At 34.6% G+C, this 15,412-nt stretch overlaps 1 protein-coding gene across 7 annotated transcripts in view; it reads left to right on the top strand.

Annotated features, from left to right (window-relative positions):
- The first annotated feature begins 257 nt into the window (after positions 1-257).
- Positions 258-15,412, top strand: part of LOC149560339 (putative phosphopantothenoylcysteine decarboxylase) — a 122,392-nt gene continuing 107,237 nt past the window's right edge. For 3 of the 7 annotated variants that reach the window (XM_089824622.1, XM_089824623.1, XM_089824626.1), the window contains exon 1: positions 258-455. The gene's annotated coding sequence lies outside the window, so the exon portion shown is untranslated. Of the gene's footprint in view, positions 460-15,412 lie in introns of all 7 variants that reach the window. The other 4 variants (XM_089824624.1, XM_089824625.1, XM_089824627.1 and 1 more) reach the window with 2 other exon arrangements.

Below are 15,412 nucleotides of genomic sequence, written 5' to 3'. Positions count from 1 at the left end.
CACCTAAAAAAAAAAGCCTATATAAAACTTCAAACAAATTATCCAATCAATATAAGGGAAAAAATTATTTTCATTATATATCTATATCTATATATATATATAATTTATTAAAATACTTAATTTTTAATTGATAAACGTAAAATTTATTGATAACTAACTAAACACTGTAAATCAAATTTCACTGTCACAGAAGTTGCCGACGGCAAGTACTAATAAGACAACCTAAAATAATATAATTTTAAAAACCTTCTATTCGACAACACAACGCACTTTTTGCTTGGCACATCTGTCTCCATTTTCAAAATTTCAAATATGCTTTTGCCTTATTTAAAGGCCATTCAGTTGTGCCAGTCAAAGAATATTTACAGTAGTCTGAAGTGAATTCAAGAACTTCCTGGAGGCCGCGTTTAACCCAAAGAAATAAACATCGACATTCAAGAACCTCCTGGAGGCAGGTAGGTACTGACATTATCTCATTCTTATACGCTAAGAACTTGTGCAAATGCATGCTTCACTTGTTCTTGTTGCGCGTAACGTTAGTTTTGATAACTGTCACATAGATTTCAGTCGCATATATTCATGCCACCCATTTCTTAAAAAATTAGGTAGTCACCCAAAAACTATATCTGGGTACAGTCGAATCGGTGGAATAACTTGGGCGCCCATGTTGGCCTTCTTTTTGTGGCTTTGAATGTCCAGTTCTGGGGCTTTGGCTGCCTTTTTCTTACGCTGGGAATATGTTGTGTTATTTTCCGATTTTTCTTGTGTTTATCAATCAAACAGAAATGTTTGCTGGAGGCTATTGTGGTTTTGCTTAGGTGCCAAATGGAAGAATATGCGATCCTTTTCTCCTAATGTTATTGCAGTACACTATCTGTATAGTCAAGTCACAATTGCACAACTAAAAGTAATATGGATTTGTTGCTTATGTGGTTCTAAATCTCCATAGCTTTGTTGGTCCTTTCTTACAGAATGCAGTATAGTATTAAAGCTCTAAAAAACTTCTGATATCTGTGGCTTCCAACTGATTTATTTTGGTTAACCTGGGATGTGAATGATTTTGAGTGCCGGCAATCCGTAAACATTCCTGTGAGTGTATGACACTGCTGTCTAAAGGTTCTGGACACTGGAATACCAGAAATCCCAGTCTTCTTTGTTTCTTGTTTTACCTGGATGAGTAATACAAGTCATTAAGCAAGAGCCAACTTTAAGTTTTGAACGGAATTATTTGCCAAAAGAGCGAGACCCCCTTTTTTGGGGAATCCTAGCATATTTCAATTGTTTGTATTGGTTTTTAAATGTTTAGGTTTCTTATAAGACAGTTTTGAACTGTTAAGGAACACAGTTGAAATGCTAAGATTTCGTTTACTACACTCAAGTTTTTTAAACTAATAACATTTGGCAAGCAACATGCTTAAACACTGGTTACCATTTTCCAATGATCTTGGTGACTTGGAGGCAGCAGTGGTTTTTACACACTGGTTACCCTTTGTTAATCGATCTTGGCGACTTGGTGTTTGCCCTATTCTTGTTTAAGACAATTAAGCTCAAAGATTGTTAGTAACATATACCCTCCAGTTTACCATTGGCCAAGCAATCTTGGTGATGCCAAGATTACACCTAGTCATAGTGTAATCATTCTCCCTAACAAACCTCACATGAGTTACAGAGGAGGTTGACCCTGGCCCTTTATGGATTTCCTTTTAAATGACATGTAGAGTTAAGAATAGTCAATATTGGTGAACTCGATTGCCATCAATAATTGGTGAATCAGACCTCCTAGCGAACCTCGGTTCCATCAATTAGTTTGGCCCAGTCCTTATGGATGGCATAATAATTAGACATTCCATTCACTATTTACCTGGTCTAGCTATGGTTGCAGGCATATTGAATTTTCACAAGATGCCTACTTTTTCTCCCTCTTTTTCCTTTTCGCTGGTCCTTAATGTTGGATTCTCCTAAGGTTGCATGGGGACAGGGGTACTTGGATACATTGGGTACAGGTACAACTATTTTTCAAAATAGGGGATGGGGGTACTTGAGTAAATCAATATTTTTATATAATTTAATATTGATAGAAAATCTGAAAAATTGAGTCATAACAATGGTTTTTCAAAACAAGAACAGTGATAAAGTTTGTAGATGTAATGTATTGTTTTCAGTTTCAGATTTCCAATTTGTTTGTAATATAACAAATAAGGTAGACTTTAAACATGAACAAGAAGATGATAAATCATATAACTATTGTAAGAACCCCTGCTGGTTCCAACTTTGACAAACACTAATTTTCTTCACTTTTTACTTTTAGATGTTTGACATTTTGTCAAACACATTGCATGCATCCTCTATCTTGCTGTCCTTTATTTTCAAATTGTATTTGCTTGCTTGATAATGGTTTGAAATAATGTTCAAATGCTTTGCTAAATAATTCAATGATGACTAAGCGAAGGACAAGAGGTAATGGCAATATCCCTTGATCATTTCAAATGTATATATCAGAATCTTACATGCAAATCTACACCTATGGCCAAGAAACATTTCTACATACACTTGACATTCATACTAGTGATGACTGAAATACACAACTAGAGCTTGGCATTTCATCAAACAGTTCATTGGCAACCTTGCAACCTCTTAATTCAATTCCTATCTATGAACAGATCATAATTCTTACAATTTGAATTTCAATTGCAAAATATTTACAATGCATGAGCACATATTCGATAAATGAATTAATTAAAGAACCCAGTATCATATGCAATATGTTTGAATCTTTAGACCTCCATACGGCCGCCAGTGCAAGGAATATGAGATGCCACAGTCCAGATTGCTAGAATAAAGATGATTACGTTCCCAGCATGATCCTAAAATTTGAAATGCTGTCTTAAAATTCTAATTGCAGCCTAAGTAATGCTGCTGCTGTGATGCCAAAACAGGTCCTTGCATAAACCTCAGGAAGATATTGTAGCCTGCGCTATCTGCCTATCCGCCCACTTTCAAACCTTCAGAAGATGATTCATATATCAGACGCTGCTCTAGAATTGCCCACACTGATTAGCCCAGATGCTAAATGCTCAAATCAGTAATGATTGACTTCAGATTTCCGATGCAAACAATCAATAGCTTCAGCAGTAGCAAGGTCTTCCATTAAAAACCAAATGCCTTCCTAGAAACAGTAAATACAGTAATGGAAGACACAAATATACTCTCTGCTCATCTACAACAGGTACAGTATGATAAGATACCAGTATCTTAGGCCAAATCCATTATACTCCAGCAATGGATTGAATTCACCAATATCCAGTCAAAACCCTCACCAAGAAATAACAAAGCAATAGACAATTAGATAATTCATTTGCTTCATGAAGCCACCTTTTATAATCCACATGGCTTCACGAACACACCATTAATTAGAAGCTTCCATTAGATTCTTTTAATAAATAACTTTTTTAGCACATGGCTTTATGAAGATGCATTTCACTTAAGAGGCTTCAACTTTTAAACATAACAACTCTCTGAACTTTTATATTTAATACTTGACTCAGGCTTATAACTAATTAAATAAATGACCCCTTTCAATGATGACTCAACCCTCAATTTTAGTGAAATTATAAAGTTAAAGTATAACTTTATAATAAGCCATTTTATGAATTTAATAATTATTTCCCCACTAAAATAATAATAACTCCCAAAACACTTATCCTTTAAATATGCTGTCTGAAATAGGAGCTATACCTATTATTTCCCCATGTAACCAAATGCTTTTTCCTAAAATAGAAAGAGTCCATCTCAATCATCACCAAACTTGCCATAAATAGTAGGTGCATGAAACTAAGCCCAAGCAAAGTCCAATTTGAGTCAAACGAAGACGAAACTGGAACATACTAAATTGTGAAGAAGACAAGACCCTCCCAAAGTCAAGCCTCTGGCCTTAGAAAACTCTCTATCCACAATAATTAGTCTACGAGGATCACAATAATAGGCTAATCCCTCAAACTCTGATGCCAGCAAAAATGGGGATATTACAACAATAACATATTGTAAATGATAAACTTCTGACTTGAACAATGATAAAGCTTACTGTTAGTCAATATTGTATCTAAGATTCAAACTGACTATATATATTAAATTAAGCTTGATAAACAACAAGCTGATATGCAAACAAAAAACCGTAACAAAAATCAGAAATCTCAATCATGGTCCTTAGCTATAATGCTAGCCACTGAGTACCCGATACTTGGGTACTTGAGTATGCGTCCTAGGGGTGTGGGAACGTGTACCCATGCAACCTTAGTTTCTCCTCATTTTGAATCTCAATCTGTCTGAATTGCTTCAGCATAGGATAGTTTTGTGAATTTTGTGGTAAACTTACAGGCTTTTTTACCTGATGCCAAACATAGGGGAATGAAGCTGGAGTAACAGGTGACAGAGAGAGTGAGTTCATTCTTTTTGCTGCAGAAAAGAGACAATCACAAAGTGAGTTCTGCACAAGCAATACACTAGATGCAATTGCATATTCTACTTGTGGCATTAGTTAATAGAAAGAGCTCAATCTTTTTGCTGCAGAAGAGAAGCAATTACAAGATGGGTTTTGCACAAAAGCAATACTCCAAATGCAGTCCTATATTCTATTGTAGTAATTAAATATTTAATAATATTTCTATAGGTTCTCATTATAAAAATGTTGTACGTAATCTTAAGTGTAGGTAATGAATGTAAGAATAATATATTATATCATCATTAACTTAAATATAGTAGAGGTTGAACTATTATGGTAATGAATGTAATAATAGTATTTTATTTTGTTATTAACTTAAATATAGTAGAGTTTAAACTGTCATCTTGAAGATAAACTGAACAGTCGTTTCATGTTGATAAATATGTACTTTGTAACTTTTTATAAAGTTAATGAGAATTGGGTTTCGCTTGTATATTTTTAAAGTCATTTATAGCCCATGACCTTGCCTAAGGTTGATATTAGAGCTATGACAAACTTTAATTTTTCACCCTTCAATCCTAATTATTTGAAACCGTTATTGCCACATTCATTACAATTTTTGTGGTTTCTATGTATATGCTTGTTTATTTTGTGTTAGTAGAAATGTCAATTGAGGAAGAAGAGAGTTAACTGCAGATAATAATTTCTGTTGCTTATTGGAGGAACAGTTAAGGATGATATTGCTGGGCTTAGTTTTGGGCAGGTCACCAGCAATCACTTCAACAATATGCCTCAAAAAAAATCATCGAAGCAGACAAGATATGCTTGAAATGTGCAAATGAGTCTGTACCGAGATGTAAAAGTGGTAATCACCAAAGTTGCAGCATTTGAACAAATTTTATGCCAGCCAAGTAGTTGAATCTCCGAAGGAACATTTTCTTCATTCTTTGGATTTTTTTCCTGTTTCAAATTTGAGTTTTGCTCCCTCTAATTCTGAAAATGGCTAGAATTGAATCATAACTGTTGAAAGAGATGGACCTTGAATAGTCATCTCTGATACATCTGTACCATTTCATTTTTGAAGGTTGTATGAAAGAATAGTTAAAATGCATTTGATAGCATTTGTTGTTGGTGAAATTTTAATTGGAAACATATTAGAATGTTCTAGACTAGTTGGAATACTCTTATTTTCAATGATTCATAGTAGAGGCACTCAAAAAATTGAAGTATTTTTATGATTCCCACCTGAAACCAGAATTTATACAATTGTAGTTGAAATTATTTAGCCTTGAATTGAAAAATGGTGATGTGACAAATCTAGTTTATGAAATTTGGGTAGTAAAATACACATAGACACATACCGCTATTGTGATTCTTCTCCTTCAAAAAGTGTCACTTAAGTGATAATTTGTCTTCCCTTTTGGTTGACCTGGTTGATTGCTTGCAATAAATACAATAAAGCTACATGTTTAACCCATTTGGAATCATAGCAATCATTCAATTGATTGATGTTCTTACTTTTGAATCAGTTTGTTGATAAATTGGCTAAGAGAAAAATATCCTGGAAAAGAAATTGAGGATAAGGGAGATACAATAAGATAAGATAAGATATTAATATTAATGTCCAACAAAAAACTACAAGAGTTTATGGGACTGAGCATACAAACCAAAGAGCTAGCGAAAGCAAGGGCACCAAACGGTGACTGAGAAGAAACAAAACAAGACACGAAACCAGAAAAACCAAGGTAAGGACTATGGATCCTTCTTTGGCACAAAGAAATCAGTCACAGAGGGATATAACTGTGGATGATCTAAAGTCTTAGATCATTGTCGAGAATCGCTGTAGGAGTGTCGTTGCCTAGAAAGACTAGTGCAGTGTCTGACTGATATGGAGTGAGTGATACTAGATGGCCTTTTCACACCTCGTGGTAGAGACAAGGGGGAGAAAAAGGCGGTGATGAGCTGGTCTGAGATATGGCCTTGAGGTATGAGTAACTGCAGGGTATGCTCACGAAGCTGGGTGGTCTCTTGTAGGTAAAGTGCAAGACACCGCTGGTTAGTATAGCTGAAGAACGCTGAAAGAGAAAATCAATCTCTGAATAGGGAGTAAAATCTCCCTCTGATCTGATAGTAGATATGACAGCGAAATATAAAGTGGGTCTCAGTCTTAACCTCCACCAAAGTACACAGTCAACAAATCTGATCGTCTCTATCCATATGGTGATCTATTCGAACCTGAAGACGGTAGGCCAACTCTGAAGGAGCCCAAGGAGAATTGCAGGGCGTGACTCTAGTGCTGATAAAGATAAGCAGGGCGAATGATAATACCATTTTGAATCTCAAGAAAATGCTCTGCATAAAAGGCCATCGTAGGATGTAATCCACCAGGAGGATTACACCAGGTAGTGATAATGTACTATTTATAGATATCTTGTCTGACATACTCATTCAACTCCTGACATGAGGGGAGGAGGTAAACAGGAGCATCCAACGAGAATTGGTAAGGAGGAAGACGATCAATCTCAATCCCGATCGAACCCAACAAAGAGGTGACCTGGGCATACCAACAACAAGATCTAGTGCTAGTGTCGGATCTCATAATTTCAACAGAAGAATAGTATGCCAAGTGAGAGTATCTGTGTTAGTTGACATTCGAATCCATAAAGCCTCGAAGCCGATGGAGAAACCAGAGCAAGTAAAAAATGGCCGCAAGTTTGAAAGGATGAGCTCCAAACTCGACCAAGACAATGCTGTGGGGGTGAGTTTGTGACATCTAATGATACGACGTAAAACCAACGTCTGAACACGCTTTATAGAGGCCCAATCTGAAGCAAGAAGAGAAGGTCCCCAAACCATCGAGCCACAGAGAACGATCGGTTGAACCAAGGAGTTCAAGAGGGGCAACTTGGATGAAATGTACTTAAAATGATGTTTGAAGTGATGGAACCCAAAATTCTAGAATCAATTTGTACAGAGTGCCTAATTATTTTCTAAATTCTACTTCAAAACTTCACACTCTGGCTAAGCTCAATTTTGGGGTAAAGACCCTGAGGTTTCATGGAGAGGCTTTGAGTTCACTTTTTGATGTTGCTTTGCTTGAAGTGACTACAAGAGCACGTGGATGTCTAAATGCCTACACAAAAGTTATAAAAGGTTGTAAATGTTTGTCACTCGGACTTAGCCATGGCACTTGAGGACTTGGAACGATAATTATTGCCTGTGATGTATTTTACAGCCAACCAGTTCTAAGGAGACTGCTTCAACCCAGTCCCAAGAAGGTTGTGCAATCAGCAAGAGAACGTGTTCTCCGTATTGCCCTTATTCATCCCCATGTGGCATTTAAAGTCATAGATGTGGATAGGGAAGAGGAAGTCATTCACACTAGTGCTGTCACATCCACCATTTGTATACTTAGTAGCATCTTTGGGAGTGAGCTTGTTAATAACTTACGTCAACTTGATATTTCCAAAGCAAATCTAAGGCTTTCTGGATTTTTGTCCAAGTCACCCAATCGTGTGTCTTCAAAGGCGGTGTAGTTCTTTTACATCAACTCTCATTTTGTTCAAAAAACTCCCATTCACAAATTGTTGAACAAACTGTCAACCAAAATCAAGAGCAATATGGTACCATCAGATGAAGATTTGGATCAAATAGACAGGGGAATTGAAAAGCCAGTTAAAGATTCCTATGAGATGCATCTATATCCAACATACGTTTTGAATCTAAGTTGTTCTCTTTTGAGCTATGATATCACATATGAAGTATCAAAATCTATTGTGGAATCCCAAGATTGGGCACATGTAATTTCGTTTATTATTGAAGTGGTGCAGCAAACTTGGGGAAAGTCTTCTGCTAAATCTTCCAGCGGAGCTTCAAGATTTGATTCACATAAATGTGTCGCAAAATCAACTATAAAGAAACAAAAAAGTTGCAGTATATAAATCCAACGCATAGATATCCTTGAATGATTGAAGCTAGAAAATCAATGGATGATTATTATTTGTTAGACAGGGAAGCATGTTGCAAAAGGAAGCAAAGAGAAGTATTAGCAGAAATATTTAGTGAAGTTTCACAGATGCCTGTGCACAAAAGGATTGAACAAAACACAAATAAAGTTACTCTATCATCAATTTCTTGTTTTGACAATGCGTCAGATATTACATGCAACGATACTCAGTGGTGTCCACCAAAGCCACTTGGATCTAAAGATGAAAATATGTCTCCGTTGCGAAGGGATATATTTGCTATCAAAAGTAAAACAAATGAGGAAAACAATGGGTTCTTGGAAATGGAGTTGGAAAACCAGGTTACTGAAGGTGGCATGGAACTTCCAGATAGAAGAATGGAAATTCTAGATAGAAGACAAATGAAGCTCAAGACAATGTCTAATTTACCATATATTTATGATGATGAAACTCATTCTACATTTTGCACTTTGAAGAGCAAAAATGTATTTTTTGAACATGAATCCGCTGGAAAACTGATGAGAGATGTGTTGGCACCTGTTATTTGTAAAGGGAAGCTTCTAGGTAAAGAAGTTAGACCTGGGCTAGATGATGGAGAAGAAAGTAACTTACATGCAAGAATCCTTGATTTGAGTTGTGATGAGGACCATTTATCCTCTTCTTAGATCTCTTGTTCCTTGTTACCTCCAATAACTAATGATTAGAACCCAATAACCAGAAAACTTGGAAGACATGTGTGGGGAGATAACGATCATAGTACTTATAAAGAAATTGATAGAGAGGAAAAGAGACGATATCGAGATGTTCTCTGACTAGGGCGATTCTTAAAAGCAATTTGTGGGCAACAAAATGAAGTCATCCCAATGAAATTTTTAAGGACAGATGATTTCCTAAGCAAGAGATATATTTATTTATCTGCAATATTGTCAGTTTCTAACATTGTTTATGTTTATTACAGGATGGAGAAGTCTTAAGAGAGCAGAAAGTTCAAACCGTGATGGGTTGAAATTGCTGTGAAGATGAAAGGAGCCATTAGAAAGCAGAAAAATATACGGAGGGATTCGAGGACAAGAAAACTCTACGTTAGCAACAGATTTATGTGCCGGGTTTGTTATTCTTAGCATCAATGGTTTTCATAGGGCCTATTGGTGTGCGTTTGGATGCTGTGAGTTGATGTTTCAAAGTATGGCTAGCGGATTGGTGTTCAGGAGTTGGAATTGCTCAGAAGAAGGGACCACGGGATTGTGAGTATGCGGCAAATATTATAAGCTGCAGGAAGGATACAAGTGCGGGTTACATTCAAACAGTTTTTAAATCATATTTAATATTGATTAGTTTTTATTTATGAAAGGTTGCAATGTTTGGTTGGGCAACTAACATCTCCTAGTGCTCTATAAATATATGTAATGTAAAATCAAACCATTACCACTGATTCATTACAAAAATATTATCTGCATTCCTGAGGCATATAGATTATTGTAATTTCTTTTTTGGAAGAGACTGAATTTGAACTAAGCTCTAGGAGATTGAAATTATTGGGCATATTTTCAATATTGTGTGATGTAAAATCGTGTTGGGTGGAGCATCTACAATTGAGTGTCTTCAACATTGATTTTTCTGTAGTATAATCAGTAAGGTTTTTATTGGCTTCAGAGTTAAATATTATATAGTTTGTCCTTTATGATCTTTTTTGTTTTCTATTAATAATTTATTATTGGGATAAGTGGATTAAATTATTTGTTGCTATTTAAACCCAACAAATACAAATATTGTGGAATATTTTAATTGTTTCCTTATTTGTATCTATTTGTCCTTTTAAAGGTTAAAACATTATAGATTGGTTTCAATACTCATAAAATGAAATAGTTTGATGCATCCCAATAATCTATTTATTTATAGATTTAATATCATAATATCATAAAGTTGTATGTGAAAACATATAGTCTTGACTCTATCGCCCATTTGAATTTCAGCATTGACCTTTAAATTGCTCATTTTTCTCTATTTGTTTGTTGGCAATATTTTGATCTTTTTTTGTTAAGGGTTTAATATCTATTTGTTTTAATAATTCATTTTAAATCATAATTCGAAGAATAATATTCACCATTCATAATCCAAAAGTTTTCCTTAAAATCTTGTCATTTAAGGAAATTGTCTTTGCATTACATCTATTCGCTATAAAACGTTTTGGATCCAAGTTTTGTTGTCCAGGATTAGGTGTATAGGCCTTGGTTTTGCGGAGCCAAAAATGCAGAGGATCTAAATCAAATTGATTGATCTTGTCAAGTTGGCCAAAATTGATTAGATATCCTAGCATCGAGCAAGCAAGGCTCGTAGGATTCTAATTTGCGGTTTTGATAACTAACATGAAGCACTGCCTTTTGAGAATGGCCAGGGAACCCATGCCCTTACTAACTCTGGACTAAATAGCCGGTCTTAAGCACTAGATCTCGCTGTTGGTACGCCCAAGCCACCTCTAGAAAATGTTTCCTATGTCAACCATAAAGGAAGACTATTAATCTTTTGGGTGATGCTTTTTTGAAGGAGAATCACAAAAGGGTGGAGATTGAAGGTGCAATAGAGGACAAGGCAGAATTGTGAGAAAAAATATTTTTTTGCAAAAATTGTTGTAGAAATAGAGTCACAAGAGTTATGAATGCAAGGCATCATTGAGGCATATTGAAAACAAAAGGAGGTGAATAAAGGCAAAAAGGAAGCTCATAATTCAAATTCAACTCAATTTGCAAGCTATTGCTTGAAAGATGATTGTGTTCTTTCCATATCAACTAATTGTAATAATGCCTTAGTGGAACAAGTGTGGTCTAATACTTGAGTTCTAGATATTGGTGCCATAGAACACAAAAGTTTTTGAAAGGATTTCTCTAAGGAATATAATGAGAAAAATTTAGATTTCTAGCTTTTGTAGATAAAACAAGCTTGAACCACTTTTTTCTTGAAAAGTAATGTTTGATTCAATTGAAGTAGGCTGTGTCCTAAATACACATGCCCCATTGCTAATTAGGACACCCTCTTTTTTCTCTTAGTAGCTTAGTTAGCTTAGTTGTCCCTAGGCTAGAAACATTTTTCAAGTTTCTTAGTCTCCTAGCTCTTAGGGAATAGGTTGGTCAAGTCAAGAATTCTTAGGTTAAGGTGTGGAATGAGATTGAAAATCAATTGTAAAATTTGGGGCTTTATGTTTATGCTCCCCTTTAATCCTTATCTAACTTGAGATTATGATTATTGATAATTTTTTTGATAAGTGTGGAGTTGAATTTTTTTTGTTAGGGTTGGGATTGGAAGGCAAAGTTATGAAAATTTCACCAAGTACAAAAAGTTATCAAATAAAGTGAAATGCCATCAAAATTGCAAGGTGATGTCAAAACATTGTCAAAGTTTGAGAATCAAGGCATCAATGGTGAAGTTCGAAAAATATTGAAAACTTTAGTTGGAAAATAAAAAATTCCAAGATGAAAATCCTTAGAATTCTAACTTAAAATCTAAGTTACTGGTACTTCAAAAATTTCCTTCAAATGCTGGTACGATGCGTATTAGAATCGGGTACATTGAAAAATCACTGTGGAATCCGATAGGGTTTGATTTTTAAAACCCAAAAATGTATGTGAGTTTTGCAATCAGTATCCAAATGATTTAATGCTGACTTGGCAATTTCATTTCGAATTTGAATGTTGACGTGGCGGCATGACTTTGCTTTTTTGGGCGAGTTTGAGGGTGACATGTTTTTAAAACCCCTTTTCACATTCAAAAACCCTGAAATCTCTCAACTAAAGGCTCTCCTCTTTCATTTCTTTCTGCTGCAAACACAAACCCTCCCAAATGGAAACATAAATGCCTGCAGACGACAATTTTGAATCCATTGCAAGTGTAGACATTTTGTTCAGATAAATTTGCGCCTAAATTCTGACTGGCTCAACATGCGTGCAATAGCAACCTACATTGATGGAGGAACCTGCGACCATCAACTATGATTGAAATTTTTATTGAAGTTCTAAAATGCTACAAGTTACGAGGATATTTAGTTTGGCTTAGGATTTTTTAAAATTTAATAAGTATTAAACTTAAAAATACTTAGTAAGTAGATGTTACGGGAATATTATTTAGGATGATATTTAAACTTTAAATAGTAAAAACATGATTAAACTTTACGATAATTGTTGAACTTTAAAATAATTATTTTTTTACTAGAATGATAATAGTATTAAATTCAAAAATACTACATATATTTATAATAGTAGTGTGTATATAATGTTATAAGTTCTTAAAGTTTCTATAACATTTGAAGTCTAAATTGTAAGTTTTTAAATATTATTTAGGATGATATTTAAACTTTAAATAGTAAAAACATGATTAAACTTTACGATAATTGTTGAACTTTAGAATAATTATTTTTTTACTAGAATGATAATAGTATTAAATTCAAAAATACTACATATATTTATAATAGTAGTGTGTATATAATGTTATAAGTTCTTAAAGTTTCTATAACATTTTAAGTCTAAATTGTAAGTTTTTAAATATATTTATGGTAATTCTATGTTTTGTTTAATATATTGTTATCTTTTATTCTAAATTTAATTTTTGTTTCTACATTTCAGGCTATATACATGCATACACATATATTACTGATTTTCATATGTTTTTTTGTACGGATGTATCCAGATGTACCCAAAACACCCTCCCAAAAAATTGGCGTATCCACATACTGTACCCACGTATCCGTACCCGTGTCCACACTTGTACCGACAACTTAGCTTAAAATCGATCTTCCACAATCATTTCCTCACAATTTTCCACTTCGTCTGAAAACTTGATTTTCTCTTCATTTCTGCCTAAGATCTGATTTCTCTTCATAGTTTCCAACAAAATCATGAATTTGCAGTCAAGGAGTTGATCATTTCTACCTAAAATTAAAAAATGCATACAAGAAGTTGATTATTTTCACTTAAAATGTGAAATTCTGCCCTCAAACCTGACTTTCCCACCTAAAACTCTAAAGTGTACTCAACTTAAGATTTGCATTTCTACCTAAAATCCTCAAATGTGCTGTAAGAATCTTGTTGGTTCTCCCCTGTCACAAATGTCTACCAAATATGTTTTTGTTTTAAGTTTTGATTTTTTAAAATTTTCAATATAGATTCTTTTTTCTTGGAAATATAGAATAACAATGCTTGAAATTTTAAACTAGCTATACAAACTATGCATTGGAAATCCTTTATTTGCTAATCACCAAATTGAAGTATTTAAAATTTAAGTGATAATAACATGCATTTAGAATTTTATTAAATGCAAAATGCAAGAACCTAGAACTGATCACAGGTATTATTGATCTCCAATATGAGATTTACCTTATCTTTTATCACTTAATCTTTGATGCCAAGGCTGGAATTGCAATGAAGAAGCACCAAATTGTCAAAATGTGCCTCTTTGAGCCTCCAATGTCACTCCTGCGCTATTGTGACCTCCAAATACCCAGTGGCTGCCTTATTACTTAAAATGCAGGCCTCTATAGAGGCTGCAATCTGTTGTTAATTGATCATACTCCCCTTATTCAAAAATTCAGAATGAAATCTAAAACATTTAAAGAGCAATTCCTTCAACCATGAATCTATTCATGGCCTTTGGATGAGTCCATCACATATGCACAATTTGATGGACATTTAACCAATTCAAAGTGCAGTGAAAACTTAAAGAATTATCAATTATCCAACACTGAAATCTGCAAACTCTTGTTTGAAGTCCCTTCACCAAAAATCAACAAAAACAAATGGCGTGAGATGGTCTGATTTCTCCTCATAATGGCTTTAATAATTTTCAAGAAGAAATCAATCAACAATCTACAATCATCACAAGCTTCTCATAACTTAAAATTTACTTAGCTTTTGTTCATTTGCTTTTCATGTTTTAGAAACATAATACAATTGTGTTTCCCTGCATGGCATAGGAGCAAAAGTGTAGAATCCCACCCAAATATTCTTTCCAATTCTCCTCGAGAATATTTTAGAAATAAAAATAATAATTAATGCAATAAAATCCAGCAGATAAACCAGCAAATGGTCATATGGAATACTCAGAAATTGTTATTGCATTATAATTTCAGCAATACAATAGCATGATAAAACATCTGTAAAATAGTGCGAACAATCAGATCGGAAAAATTGTAAAATGGACCACTAATACTAGATGTGAACTTTGATGTGAATTCACCACATTGATGAATCAAGTGTGCTTCCAATTCACCCAAGAAGCTTGAAGGGTTTTGTCAACAGATTTTAAAGTTGAAAGCTACAAGCTTCCATGTTCCTCAAAGGAAATCTTGAATCAATCTCAATGTCCAAGTATAAACCAAGCATAATTACAAATGAGCTCCTCTCCCTTCTTTAAGCTCAACCTGGCGACTCTTCACATTCCCCCCTTGTCTTTTGTCGTCTTCTTGTTTTTGCCACCTTGTGATCTCCTTTTTAATATTAAAATGTCTTTAAATAATCTACTAAAGCTATAATTAAGCCACTTCAAAAATATTATATGCATTTGGCTTAAATTCTCTAATGTCCCGAGAAGGGACATTACAATCCTCCCTCCTTGAGATTGCTTTCCCTCAAGCAATCATGAGTTCGTAAACCAATACTTGGAACTCATATCCATTGGAAAGCCACTCTGTAGCTCATATTGGTAACTATGTAATCATGATGTGCCATCTTGCGGAACCATAAATAAGGATGCAATTCATCCAATCAGTAAGATCCTTGGATCTCAAGTCAACCTGAGAGATATTGCTGCTGCACAAATCTGAACCAAAGTGTGCCATGCTTCAAATAGTTAAGTAACTCAACACAATCCACAAAATACAATGCAATCTGGTCAACTCCTGGATCCCAAATCAACCTATCGGCATGATCTTGGGAGTAGGAATAGATGTTCGACAATCCAACAACCTCATGAATCAGCCAACTAAACAAGTGGATGCCAAACACATCCCCCATATGCGTGAAAT

The sequence above is a fragment of the Cupressus sempervirens genome, chromosome 4, assembly GCF_028749045.1.
Source record: "Cupressus sempervirens isolate cs-2001-9-10 chromosome 4, ASM2874904v1, whole genome shotgun sequence".
Classification (NCBI taxonomy): domain Eukaryota; kingdom Viridiplantae; phylum Streptophyta; class Pinopsida; order Cupressales; family Cupressaceae; genus Cupressus; species Cupressus sempervirens.
Note: the sequence above shows the minus strand (reverse complement) of the source record. Positions and strands in the feature narration are given on the sequence as shown.